We start from the raw sequence: 13835 nt of genomic DNA, 5'->3' as shown, positions 1-13835 counted from the left end.
GAGCTCCCCATACCTTCAAGAGCGTCTCTCCTAGCCTTGCGATCAGAGAATCATAGAAATTTACAGCACAGAAGGAGGCCATTCAGCCCATCATGTCCGTGCTTGCTGACAAAGAGCTTTCCAGCCTGATCCCACTTTCCAGCTCTTGGATCGTAGCCTTGTAGGTTACGGCACTTCAAGTGCATATCCAAGTACTTTTTAAATGCTATGAGGGTTTCTGCCTCTACCACTCTTTCAGGCAGTGAGTTTCAGACCCCCACCAACCTTGGTGAAAATATTTCTCCTCAAATCCGCACTAAACCTCCTACCACTTACTTTAAATCTATGCCCCCTGGTTATTCAACCATCTGCTGAGGGAAATAGGTCCTTCCTATCTGCTCTATCTAGGCCCCTCATAATTTTATACACCTCAATTAGGTCGCCTAAGCCTCCTCTGTTCCAAAGAAAACAACCCCAGCCTATCCAATCTTTCCTCATAGCTAAAATTCTCCAGTCCAGGCAACATCCTCGTAAATTTCCTCTATCCTCTCTGGGGCAGTCACATCTTTCCTGTACTGTGGTGACCAGAACTGCACGCAGTACTCTAACTGTGGCCTAAGTAGTTTTTTATACAGTTCAAGCATAACCTCCCTAATCTTCTATTCTATGCCTCGGCTAATAAAGGCAAGTATCCCGTATGCCTTCTTAACCACCTTATCTACCTGTCCTGCTACCTTCTAGAATCTGTGGACATGCACTCCAAGGTCCCTTTGTCCCTCTACACTTCTCAGTGTCCTACCATTTATTGTGTATTCGATTTCCTTGATAGCCCTCCCCAAATGCATTACCTCACTTCTCCGGATTGAGTTCCATTTGACACTGTTCTGCCCACCTGACCAGTCCATTGATACCTTCCTGCAGCCTACCGCTTCTTCATTATCAAGCACAGGGCCAATTTTTGTATCATCTGCAAACTTCTTAATCATACCTCCGACATTCAAGTCCAAATCATTGATTATATATATATCACAAAAAGCAGGGAACCAAGTACTGAGCCCTGCGGAAGCCCACTGGAAACTGCCCTGGGAGGGTGTAGAAGGAAATTTACTCTGTATCTAAATCAAGCTGTAGTTGGCCTGGGAGTGTTTGATGGGGAGTATAGATGGAGCTTTACTCTCTATGTGTCGAGGGAACTTAACTCTGTACCTTGCCCGTGCTATATATGACCTGGAAATGTTTGATGGGACAGTGCAGAGGGAGCATTACTTTGTCACTAACCCGTGTTGTCTATGACCTGGGAGTGTTTGAAGGGTCAGTGTGGAGGGAGCTTTACTCTGTATCTAATCCGTGCTGTACTACATGTCTTATTACATTATTATACTTGCAGAATTGGCATATAATGAATTTCAACACTGATAAATGTGAGGTATTGCATTTTGGTAACAGAAATAAGGAGGTCACATATTAGTTGGAAAACCAGAATCTAAATGGGGCAGAAGAGCAAAGTGATCTCGGAATACAAATGCAAAAATCACCAAAAGTAGCGACATAGGTTAATAAGGCCGTTAAAAAGAGTAAACCAAGCACTCGGGTTTATTTCCAGGGGGATTGAATTGAAAAGTAGCTAAGGTATGCTGAACTTGTATCGAACCTTGGTTAGACCATATTTGGAGTACTGTGTACAATTGTGACCTCCATATTATAAAAAGGATATAGAGGAATTGGCGAGATTGGAAATTAGATTTACAATTATGATACCAGAAATGCGAGGTTATGCCTATTAGGAAAGGATGAACAGGCTGGGTCTCTTCCTCTTGAAAAGAGAAGGTGACTTTTTAAAAAAAAAAAAAAAATTGTTCATGGGATGTGGGCTTCGCTGGCAAGGCCAGCATTTATTATCCATCTCTAATTGCCCTTGAGAAGATGGTTGTGAGCCACCTTCTTGAACCGCTGCAGTCCGTGTGATGGAGCGGCGAGGTCAGGGCGAAGGAGCGGTGAGAGATTGTAGAGGGATATGACCGGGGCCCAGGAGAGGCGTGAGTTTGGGGACCAGAAGAGGCGCGAGCCCAGGGGCAGCACGGGCCGTCCACACTGCATTATATGTGCGCATTAGGTCCGTGCAGCAGAGCTGGTCTCCAGTCGTTTTGGTTAATCCTTGCCACTGGACCAAGACCTAGCTCTGTCAAGCCCGTGTGGTGGCTGGTGTGCAACGGTCACCACACGTTAAAAAAAATCCACGCACCGGTATCTTCCACCCTTCAACATGTAGTACGGGACCTGGAATTTTAGGTCCTTCATTGAAACACCTGTGAACTTTTTGACGTGGAAGCAAGTCATCCTCGATTCGAGGGACTGCCTATGATGATGATGAGGGAGGGAGTGCCAGGATTTTGACCCAGCGACGAAGGAACGGTGATATTCTTACATATCAGGATGGTGTGTGACTTGGAGGGGAACGTGCTGGTGGTGGTGTTCCCATGTGCTTGCTGCCCTTGTCCTTCTAGATGGTAGAGGTTGAGGGTTTGGGAGGGGCTGCCGAAGAAGCACTCTCATATCTCCACCTGTTTCTTTCTCAATTTCTCTCTCTCCCCCCACCTTGTTCTCTCTCTCTCTAATTCACATTTGCTCTATTAAGAACATAAGAAATAGGAGCAGGAGTAGGCCATTTTGCCCTTTGAGCCTGCTCCGCCATTCAATAAGATCTCTACCTCTCTCATTTCTCTCTGACTCACTGTCTCTCACTCTTTCCACCTTTCTCTTCTCTGCTTCTCTGTTCCTCTTTCTGCTATGCTCTCAGTCTACCTCTCTCCGCCTCTTTCGCCCCTCTCTTTTCTCTCTGCCCCATTCTCTTCTCCCTTGCCATCCCGGCCAATATCTTCTCTTTCTTTCCTTTCTTTCTCTGCCTCATTCTGTCTCTCCCACTTCCCCTTTTGGATTTAAGTCTCACTCTGTCTCACTTACTTTGCTGTCTGTTTGATCTCACTCTGTCCAGCTCTCTCTCCCTTCTGTGTCAATCTTCCTCTCACTCATTTGCTCTCTCTCCCTTCGTGCGGATTGGAAGGTACCAAATATAACCCCACTATTTAAGAAAGGAGGGAGAGAGAAAACAAAGAACCACAGATCAGTTAGCCTGACATCAGTAGTAAGGAAAATGCTAGATTCTATTATAAGGATGTGGTAACAGGGCACTATTTAAAAATAATAACAGGATTGGGCAGAGTCAATACGGATTTATAAAACTGAAATCATGTTTGACAAATCTGTTAGCGTTTTTTGAGGTGGTAACTAGCAGAACAGATAAGGGGGGAACCAGTGGATGTGGTGTATTTGGATTTTCAGAAGGCATTCGACAAGAGATAATTAAACAAAATTAGAGCTCATAAGATTGGGGGTAATACACTCACATGGATTGAGGATTGGTTATAAAATCATAAAATAGTACAGGACAATATAAGCTTAAACCAAAGTGAGTAATAGAATAGGTTAGATTATAATGTGTGATGTTTATACCTATAATTATGAAACTATAAGAAATAACTAACAGCAGGCAGGGGAGTTTAGGGATAATCAGAAAATTGCTGAAGAAAAGTAACTGCTGGGAACCAGGGAAAGTGTCCTTGTAAATCACAGATTAGAGAAGTTCCAGCTGTCTTTTCCCAGCTTCCTGCCAAAACCCAGCAGAGAAGACAAAGAAGAGTCAGGTGCCAGAGATGGATCACTGCAGGGTATAAAAGTGAGGGGAGACTGATGTAAGGGGGCAGTCGGGACTGGAGACACCGGAGATCATGCTCCGGGTGCCCGAGGTTCCATCCAGCGGGCTGACCTTGTGTCATTTACTGTGGACACGAGCATGGATTGAGGATTGGTTAATGGACAGAAAACAGAGTCGGAATAAACGGGTAATTTTCGGGTTGGCAGGCTGTAACTAGTGGAGTGGTACCGTAGGGATCAGGGCTTGGGCCCCAGCTATTAACAATCTATATCAATGATTTGGATGATATCCAAGTTTGCTGATGATACAAAGCTAGGTGGGAATGTAATTGTGAGGATGATGCAAAATGCAAAGAAACTTCAAAGGGCTATAGATGGGCTAAGTGAGTGGGCAAGAAGATGGAAAATGGAATATAATGTGAAGTTATCCACTTTGGTAGGAAAAATAGAAAAGCAGAGTAGTTTGTAAATGCTGAAAGATTGGAAAATGCTGTTGTTCAGAGGGTCCTGGGTGTCCATGTATATGAATCACTGAAAGTTAACATGCAGGTACAGGAAGCAAATGATATGTTGACCTTTATTATAAAAGGATTTGAGTATAAGAGGAAAGATGTCTTACTGCAATTACATACTGCCCTGGTGAGACCACATTTGAAGTATTGTGTACAGTTTTGATCTCCTTGCCTAAGAAAGGATATACTTGCCATTGAGGAATGGAGGTTCACCAGACTGATTCCTGGGATGGGGGATTGTCCTATGAAGAGAGATTGAGTAGATTAGGCCTATATTCTCTGTAGTTTAGAATAATGAGAGGTGATCTAATTGAAACATACACAATTCTTAAAGGGCTTGACAGGGTAGATGCAGGAAGGATATTTCCTCTGGCTGGGAGTCTGGAACCAGGAGTCACAATCTCAGAATAAGTGTCGGCCATTTAGGACTGAGATGAAGATAAATTTCTTCACTCAGAGGATGGTGAATCTTTGGAAGTCTCTCCCCCAAAGGGCTATGGATGCTCAGTGTTTGAGTATATTCAAGGCAGCTTGATACATTTTTGAATATTAAGGGGTGAAGGGATATGAGGAAAGTGGAGTTGAGGTAGAAGATCAGCTATGATATTATTGAATGGTGGATCAGGCTCGAGGGGCCGAATGGCCTGCTCCTATTTTTTGTGTTCTTATAACATAAGTGAATTGGAGTCACTGTTAATCTAGTGGAAAACTTGCTTTAGGTTCTAACCTCTGCTGCACCTCTGACACAGTTGACTACTCCATCCTCCTCCAACGCCTTTCCATCAATGTTCAGCTAGGTGGGACTGCACTCGCCTGGTTCCATTCTTGCCTATCTAATCGTAGCCAGAAAATATCGTGCAATGGCTTCTCTTCCCACTCCTACATTGTTACCTCTGGTGTCCCCCAAAGATCTGTCCTTGTTTCCCTCTTATTTCTCATCTATATGCTGCCCCTTGGAGATATCATCTGAAAACACCGAGTCAGTTTCTACATATACGCTGACGATACCCAGCTCTACCTCTCCACCACTTGTCTTGATCCATGCTTGGTATCTAAATTGTCAGATTGCTTGTCCGACATCCAGTACTGGATGAGCAGAAATTTGCTCCAATTAACTATTGGGAAGACCGAAGCCATTATCTTTGGTCCCCGCCACAAACTGCGTTCCCTAACCACTGACACCATCCCTCTCCTTAGCATCAATCTGAGGGTGAACAAAACTGTTCACAATCTAGGTGTCATATTTGACCCTGAAATGAGTTTCCAGCCACATATCCATGGCATAACTAAAACCACCTTTTTCCACCTCCATAACATTACCCACCTCCGCTCCTGCCTCAGCTCTTGTGCTGCTGAAACCCTCATCCATGCCTTTGTTACCTCTAGACTTGACTACTCCAACTCACTCCTGGCCGGTCTCCCACATTCCTCACTACATAAACTTGAGGTCATCCAAATCTCAGCCCCCCATGTACTAACCCACCGCATCAAGTCAAGATCACCCATCACTCCTGTGCTTTCTGACCTACATTGGCTCCCAGTTAAACAAAGCCTCGATTTCAAAATTCTCATCCTTGTTTACAAATCATTCCATGGTCTCGCTCCTCCCTATCTCTCTAATCTTTTTCAGCCTCACAACCCCACAAGATATCTTGCTCCTCAAATTCTGACCTCTTGAACATCCCTCATTATAACTGCTCAACCACCATTTTCCAATCCTCTCTGGCTTTAGATATGGTGCTGGAGGACTACTAATGTGGTACTTTTGTTTAAGAAGGGAGAAAGGGATAGACCGAGTAATTACAAACCAGTCAGCCTAACCTCAGTGGTGGGAAAATTATTGGAAAAATTCCTGAAGGACAGGATAAATCTTCACTTAGAAAGACACGGCTTAATCAAGGACAGTCAGCACGGATTTGTTAAGGAAAGGTCGTGTCTAACTAATTTGATTGAATTTTTCGAGGAGGTAACCAGGAGGGTGGATGAGGGCCAAGCGTATGATGTAGTGTATATGGATTTTACAAAGCTTTTGATAAAGTCCCACATGGCAGTTTGGTCACGAAAGTAAAAGCCCATGAGATCCAGGGCAAAGTGGCAAGTTGGATCCAAAATTGGCTCAGAGGCAGAACGCAAAGGGTAATGGTTGATGGATGTTTTTGTGACTGGAAGGATGTTTCCAGTGGGGTTCCGCAGGGCTCAGTACTAGGTCCCTTGCTTTTTGTGATATACTTGAATATAGACTTGAATATAGGGGGTATGATTAGGAATTTTGCAGATGATACTAAAATCGGCTGTGTGGTTGATAATGAAGAAAGCTGAGGACTGCAAAAAAATATCAATCAACTGGTCAAAACAGTGGCAAATGGAATTTAATCCAGAGAAGTGTGAGGTAATGCATGTGGGGAGGGCTAACAAGGAAAGGGAATACACATTAAATGGTAGGACACTGAGAAGTATAGAGGAACAAAGGGACCTTGGAGTGCATGTCCACAGATCCCTGAAAGTAGCAGTACAGGTAGATAAGGTGGTTAAGAATGCATACGGAATGCTTGCCTTTATTAGCCGAGGCACAGAATACAAGAGCAGGGGGTTATGCTTGAACTGTTTTTTTTTAAAAAAAGCTGAGTACTGCGTGCAGTTCTGGTCACCACATTACAGGCAGGACATGATTGCACTGGAGAGGGTACAGAGGAGATTTATGAGGCTGTTGCCGGGAGTGGAGAATCTTGGCTATGAGGACAGATTGGATAGGCTGGATTTGTTTTCCTTGGAACAGGGAAGGCTGAGAGGAGACCTCATTGAGGTGTATAAAATTATGGGGGCCTAGATATAGAGGATAGAAAGGACCTATTTCCCTTAGCAGAGGGTTCAACAACCAGTGGGCATAAATTAAAATAATTGGTAGAAAATTTAGAAGGGATTTGAGGGGAAATTTATTCACGCAGAGGGTTGTGGGATTCTGGAACTCACTGCCTGAAAGGGTGGTAGAGGCAGAAACCCTCACCCACATCAAAAAAATACTTGGATGTGCACTTGAAGTGTCGTAACCTGCAGAGTTACAGCTGGATAGCCTCTTGTTGGCCGGCATAATGTGCCAAAATGGCGGCCTCCTGTGCTGTCAACTTTTATGATTCTACTTCCAATATAAATAGCTGTGACATGGTGCATTTTGGTAGGTGGAATAAGGAGGCCAGGTACTCAGCTGTGGCTCAGTGAGTAGCACTCTCACCTCTGAGTTATAAGATTGTGGGTACAATTCCCACACCAGGGATTTGAGCACAAAAATCTCGGCTGACAATCCAGTGCAGTGCTGAGGGAGTGCTGCACTATCAGGTGCCGTCTTTCAGAAGCGACGTTAAACCACAGCCCCGTCTGCTCCCTCCGGTGCATGTGAAAGGTCCCATGACACTATTTCGAGGAAGCGCAGAGCAGTTATTCCCGGTCTCCTGGCCAGTATTTATCCTTCAACATTACAAAAACAGATTGTCTGGTCGTTATCCCCTGGAGGATGAGATGGGGAATTAATAATGAAGAACAGGGAAATCGCAGAGACGCTGAACAAATATTTTGCATCGGTCTTCACGGTAGAAGGCATTAAAAACATCCCAATATTGGATAATCAAAGGACTGTATGGAGGGAGGAACTTAACACTATCACTAATGAAATAGTACTCGGTAAAATAACACTATCACTAATGAAATAGTACTCGGTAAAATAATGGGACTAAAGGCAGACAAGTCCCCAGGACCTGATGGCTTACATCTTTGGGTCTTAAAAGAGGTGGCTGCAGAGATAGTGGATGCATTGGTTGTAATCTACCTAAATTCCCTGGATTCTGGGGCGGTCCCAGTGGATTGGAAAACCGCAAATGTAATGCCCCTATTTAAAAGAAAAAGGAGGCAGACAAAAAGCAGGAAACTATAGACCAGTTAGCCTAACATCTGTCGTTGGGAAAATGCTAGAGTCCATTATTAAGGAAGCAGTAGCAGGACATTTGGAAAAGCACAATTCAATCAAGCAGAGTCAGCATGGTTTTATGAAAGGGAAATCATGTTTGACAAATTTGCTGGAGCTCTTTGAGGATGTAACGAGCAGGGTGGATAAGGGGGAACCAGTGGATGTGGTTTTATTGGATTTCCAGAAGGCATTCGATAAGGTGCCACATAAAAGGTTACTGCACAAGATAAAAGTTCACGGGATAGGGGGCAATATATTTGCATGGGTAGAGGATTGGCTAACTAACAGAAAATAGAGAGTCGGGATAAATGGGTCATTTTCCGGTTGGCCAACAGTGAATGGTGGGGTGTCGCAGGGTGTTGGGTCCTCAACTATTTACAATCTATATTAATGACTTGGATGAAGGGACCGAGTGTAATGTAGCCAAGTTTGCTGATGATACAAAGATGGGTGGGAAAGCAAGTTGTGAGGAGGACACACAAAATCTGCAGGGGATATAGATAGACTAAGTGAGTGGGCAAACATTTGGCAGATGGAGTATAATGTGGGAAAGTGTGAGGTTGTCCACTTTCGCAGAAAGAATTAAAAAGCAAATTATTATTTAAATGGAGCAAAATTGCAAAGTGCTACAGTACCGAGGGACCTGGGCATCCTTGTGCATGAAACACAAAAAGTTAGTATGGGGTACAGCACGTAATCAGGAAGGCAAATGGAATGTTGGCCTTTATTGCAAGGGGGATAGAGTATAAAAGCAGAGAAGTTCTGCTACAACTGTACAGGGTATTGGTGAGGCCACACCTGGAGTACTGCGTACAGTTTTGGTCTCTATTTAAGGAAGGATATACTTGCATTAGAGGCTGTTCAGAGAAGGTTCATTAGGTTGACTTATGAAGATGGGTTGAGTAGATTGGGCCTATACACATTGGAGTTCAGAAGAATGAGAGGTGATCATATCGAAACATACAAGATAATGAGGGGGCTCGACAAGGTGGATGCACAAAGGATATTTCCACTCAAAGGGGAACTAAAACTAGGGGGCATCGTCTCAGAATAAGGGGCCCATTTAAAACTGAGATGAGGAGGAACTTCTTCTCTGAGGGTTGTAAATCTGTGGCATTCTCTGCCCCAGAGAGCTGTGGAGGCTGGGTCTTTGAATATCTTTAAGGTGGAGATAGACAGATTTTTGAGTGATAAGGGAATACAGGGTTACAGGGAGCGGGCAGGGAAGTGGAGCTGAGTCCATGATCAGAACAGCCATGATCTTATTGAATGGCGGAGCAGGCTCAATGGGCCGAATGGCCTACTCCTGCTCCTATTTCTTCTGTTCTCATCACATTGCTGTTTGTGGGAGCTTGCTGTGTGCAAATTGGTGCTGCGTTTCCCACATTACAACAATGACTACGCTCCATAAGTACTTCATTTGCTTTAAAGCTTTGTTTTGAGATGTGTGGTGCTGGTGAAAGGTGCAATATAAATGCAAGTACTCCATTTTCAGGAAAAACGTATCTAAATGGTGTTGAGGAACAAAGAGATCTAGGGCAGGGTGGGCAATTATTTGGGCTGGAGGGCCAATTAACAAAGTTTTGGTGAGCTGTTGAGTGCCGCCCACCAATATTCCACCAATCGCTGGGTCCCGCACAGACCGATCCCCAGCTCCTGCCACTGGAAGAGACACTGCGCATGTGCAGCTGCATCGTGCCCGGCTGTGCAGCACATTTAAAGGGACCGTGTGCAAAAAAATTAAAACACTGCATAAACATAATTTCATGTAGTAGTCAGATGCTATCTTACATACACAACTTGTATCCGGTACTGCTTATAAATGAAACATAGAAACATAGAAAATAGGTGCAGGAGTAGGCTGTTCGGCCCTTTGAGCCTGCACCACCATTCAATATGATCATGGTTGATCATGCACTTCAGTACCCCATTCCTGCTTTCTCTCCATACCCCTTGATCCCTTTAGCCGTAAGGGCCACATCTCACTCCCTTTTGAATATATCTAACGAGCTGGCCTCAACAACTTTCTGTGGTAGAGAATTCCACATGCTCACAACTCTTAAAGTGAAGAGGCTTACCCCTTATCCTTAGACTATGACCCCTGGTTCTGGACTTCCCTAACATCGGGAACATTCTTCCTGCATCTAACCTGTCCAATCCCGTCAGAATTTTATATGTTTCTATGAGATCCCCTATCATTCTTCTAAATTTCATTGAATATAAGCCTAGTCGATCCAGTCTTTCTTCATATGTCAGTCTTGTCAGCCCAGGAATCAGTCTGCTGAACCTTCGCTGCACTCCCTCAATAGCAAGAATGTCTTTCCTCAGATTAGGAGAACAAAACTGTATACAATATTCAAGGTGTGGCCTCACCAAGGCCCTGAACAACTATAGTAAGATCTCCCTGCTCCTATACACAAATCCTCTCGCTATGAAGGCCAACATGCCATTTGCCGCCTTCACCGCCTGCTGTATGTGTATGCCAACTTTCAGTGACTGATGTACCATGAAACCCAGGTCTCGTTGCACCTCCCCTTTTACTAACCTGTCATAATTCAGATAATCTGCCTTCCTGTTTTTACCACCAAACATTTATCTACATTATATCGCATCTGCCATGCATTTGCCCTCTCACCTTGTTGATACGGATTCTTTTCTCTTCAATCTGTTTCAGCGAATTCACTGACACACGAACACTTTTAGTCTTCGCAACATAAGACCTTTATTCGAGATTCTCCGACCGGGACCTGTTAAGATAAAGGGAACACCCTCGATTTGAGCCTGTTCACCTCTCTCTTGACAAGTCTCGTAACAGTACAAAAGCTCAATATTTATACATTGTTACAGCAGAACATATTTGAGTGACACTCAGTTTATACAATCATTGGTCGGCTTCTCCCATAGCATACCCAATTGCAGGCTAACAACTCTCCAAATCGGGTGGGCTCCAGGGATGTGTTTACAGTTTCGTTTTACATTGCATTTCCCTATTTTACGGCTGGTTATAGCAGTCTCTCGTCTGACTCATGCCTGACTTTGCTTTTTCGCGTAACTCGTGTTTGACCACAACACTGAGTAACCCCTTTTTGTGTCGACATTGTAAATATCGCAGCTTGACATTTTCTTTTAGCTATCTTCCCATGATCCTCTTCAACTGACACATTCACAACTTCTTCATGCACATTCACAACCTAACCTGTCCAAGTCACCCTGCAGCCTCTTAGCATCCTCCTCATAGCTCACACTGCCACCCAGCTTAGTGTCATCTGCAAACTTGGAGATGTTACATTTAATTCCTTTGTCTAAATCATTAATGTATATTGTAAATAGCTGGAGTCCCAGCACTGAACCTTGCGGTACCCCACTAGTCACTGCCTGCCATCCTGAAAAGGACCAATTTATTCCTACTCTTTGCTTCCTGTCTGCCAACCACGTCAGTACATTACCCCCAATACCATGTGCTTTAATTTTGCACACTAATCTCTTGAGTGGGACCTTGTCAAAAGCCTTTTGAAAGTCTAAATACACTACATCCACTGGCTCCCTCTTGTCCACTCTACTAGTTACATCCTCAAACAATTCTAGAAGATTTGTCAAGCATGATTTCCCTTTCATAAATCCATGCTGACTTGGACCGAATCAAAGATAAAAGTTGAAAATGTTGTGGTATCTTCTGGTCTCTGTAAATCAGTGCTGTGAAATAGAACTGTACCCCCTTTAGAGCCTGTGTCAGCATCATTTTCCCACCTCAGTCATCATTATGTCCCTCTGCAAAGATTACTAATGCCGTCCCAATTGGTGCCAGATGAGAACTCCCCTGCCATTGTACCGGGAGAAGAGAGATGCAGTGCCAGTCACTTTCTTCGGTAAAAGATTTGTGGAGATGAGCAGCCATGACTCCACTCTAAATTGGATAGGGCATATTCTAGTACACAGTGCATTCTGGGTACTGATGTCTGCCATTGGCGCCGAGAATTACTCAACGGATCCTTTTAAGATCAGGCCAGAGAGAATCGCTTTGGCGAATTATTAATTTAAATGAAGTATTACTATGTTTTTTCCTTGGCTGCAGTTCAGGTCTGTCTCTGACTCATGAGAAGTGAAAGTGGATAGACGAATGTGCAGCTCGAGATCTGGCTTGCGTTCTATTTCTGTCCCATCCAGCGGGACGGATAGAATGTCTTGGCGGGCCAGATATGGCCCATGGGCTGTATTTTGCCCACCAGTGATCTAGGGGAACAGATGCACAAATCATTAAAAGCAGGTTAACAAGGCAATGGAAATGTAAATAAAGCACTGGGTTTCATTTCTAGGGTAAGAGAATTGCAAAGCAGAGAAGTTTTGTTAAATGTATATAGAACCTTGGTTGGACGACACTTGGAATACTGTGTTCAGTTTTGGTCTCCATATTATGAAAAAGATATACAGGCACTGTGGCTGTTGCAAAAAAGATTTCCAAGGATGACACCAGAAGTAAGAGGTTATAAGTATCCAGAATGGCTGAACATGCTGGGGCTCTTTCTCTAGAAAAGAGAAGGCTCATAGAGATCTTTATAATTATGTAGCTGTTTGTTAGGGTAGATGTAGAGAAGATGTTACCACTTGTGAGGAGTCCAAAACTAGGAACTAAATATAAGATAGTCACTAATAAATCCAATAAGGAATTCAGGAGAAACCTCTTTACCCAGAGAGTGGTTAGAATGTAGAGCTTGCTAGCATGTGGAGTTAAGGTGAATAGCTGAGCGCCTTTAAGGGGAAGCTAGATACGTACATGAGAGAGAAAGGAATCGAGGATATGATAGGGTGAGGTGAACTAAGGTGAGAGAATGCTCGTGTGGAGCATAAACACCATCATGGACATGTTGGGCAGAATGGCCTGTTTCTCTGAAGTGAATACTATGTAATTCTATCGTGAATTCTGAAAAGACATGGTACAGCACTCGAAACAATCTTCAGCAATGGGCTGAGTGTCACAGAGGGTCAAAATACTGACCTTTCACCCTTACCAATCTGAAGGACTTGTGTAAAATGAATTTGGTGAGTTCAAACAGAGTCCTTGGTGAGAGGTCAGATTTGTACCAAACCAGGCCCGAAATCGGCAGACGGACTGACGAACAAGTGCCTTTAAAAGTCTGCTTAATCCCTTTCAGTCCACCTACACCCTTAACCCATGTGTGTGTTTCAGCATGTCTGTGTGTGTGTGTGTTTGTCTTTGTGTGTCAATATATAGACACAGAACCCAACCTAACAAAAATCAGTTAGTCTGAGTCTTGAATGTTTCAGTTGAGCTCCAGCTTTTTGGGGGAGAGATTTCCAGATTGCGACTGACCTTTGTGTGAAGAAGTGCATTCTGGCCTCACTCCTGAACGGCCTAGCTTTAACTTTTAAGTTTATTCCCCTTGTTCTGGACTCTCCCACCAGATGAAATAGTATCTCTCTATCATCTAAAACATGTCAATGATATCATCCTTAATTTTCTATCTTCAAGGAAGTAAAAGACTTGTCTATGCCACCTGTCCTCATAATTTAATCCTTTTTAGCCCCGGTATCAATCTGCTGAATCTGTACTGCACCCCTGCCAAAGCTAATACATCATTCGTGAGGTCCAGAACTGAACACAATTCTCTCAATGGGCTCTTCCTTTGCATGGTTTAGTTTGCGCGGATGCAATTCAT

The sequence above is a fragment of the Pristiophorus japonicus genome, chromosome 9, assembly GCF_044704955.1.
Source record: "Pristiophorus japonicus isolate sPriJap1 chromosome 9, sPriJap1.hap1, whole genome shotgun sequence".
In the NCBI taxonomy this organism is placed as follows: Eukaryota; Metazoa; Chordata; class Chondrichthyes; family Pristiophoridae; genus Pristiophorus; species Pristiophorus japonicus.
This window is presented reverse-complemented; position numbering follows the sequence as displayed.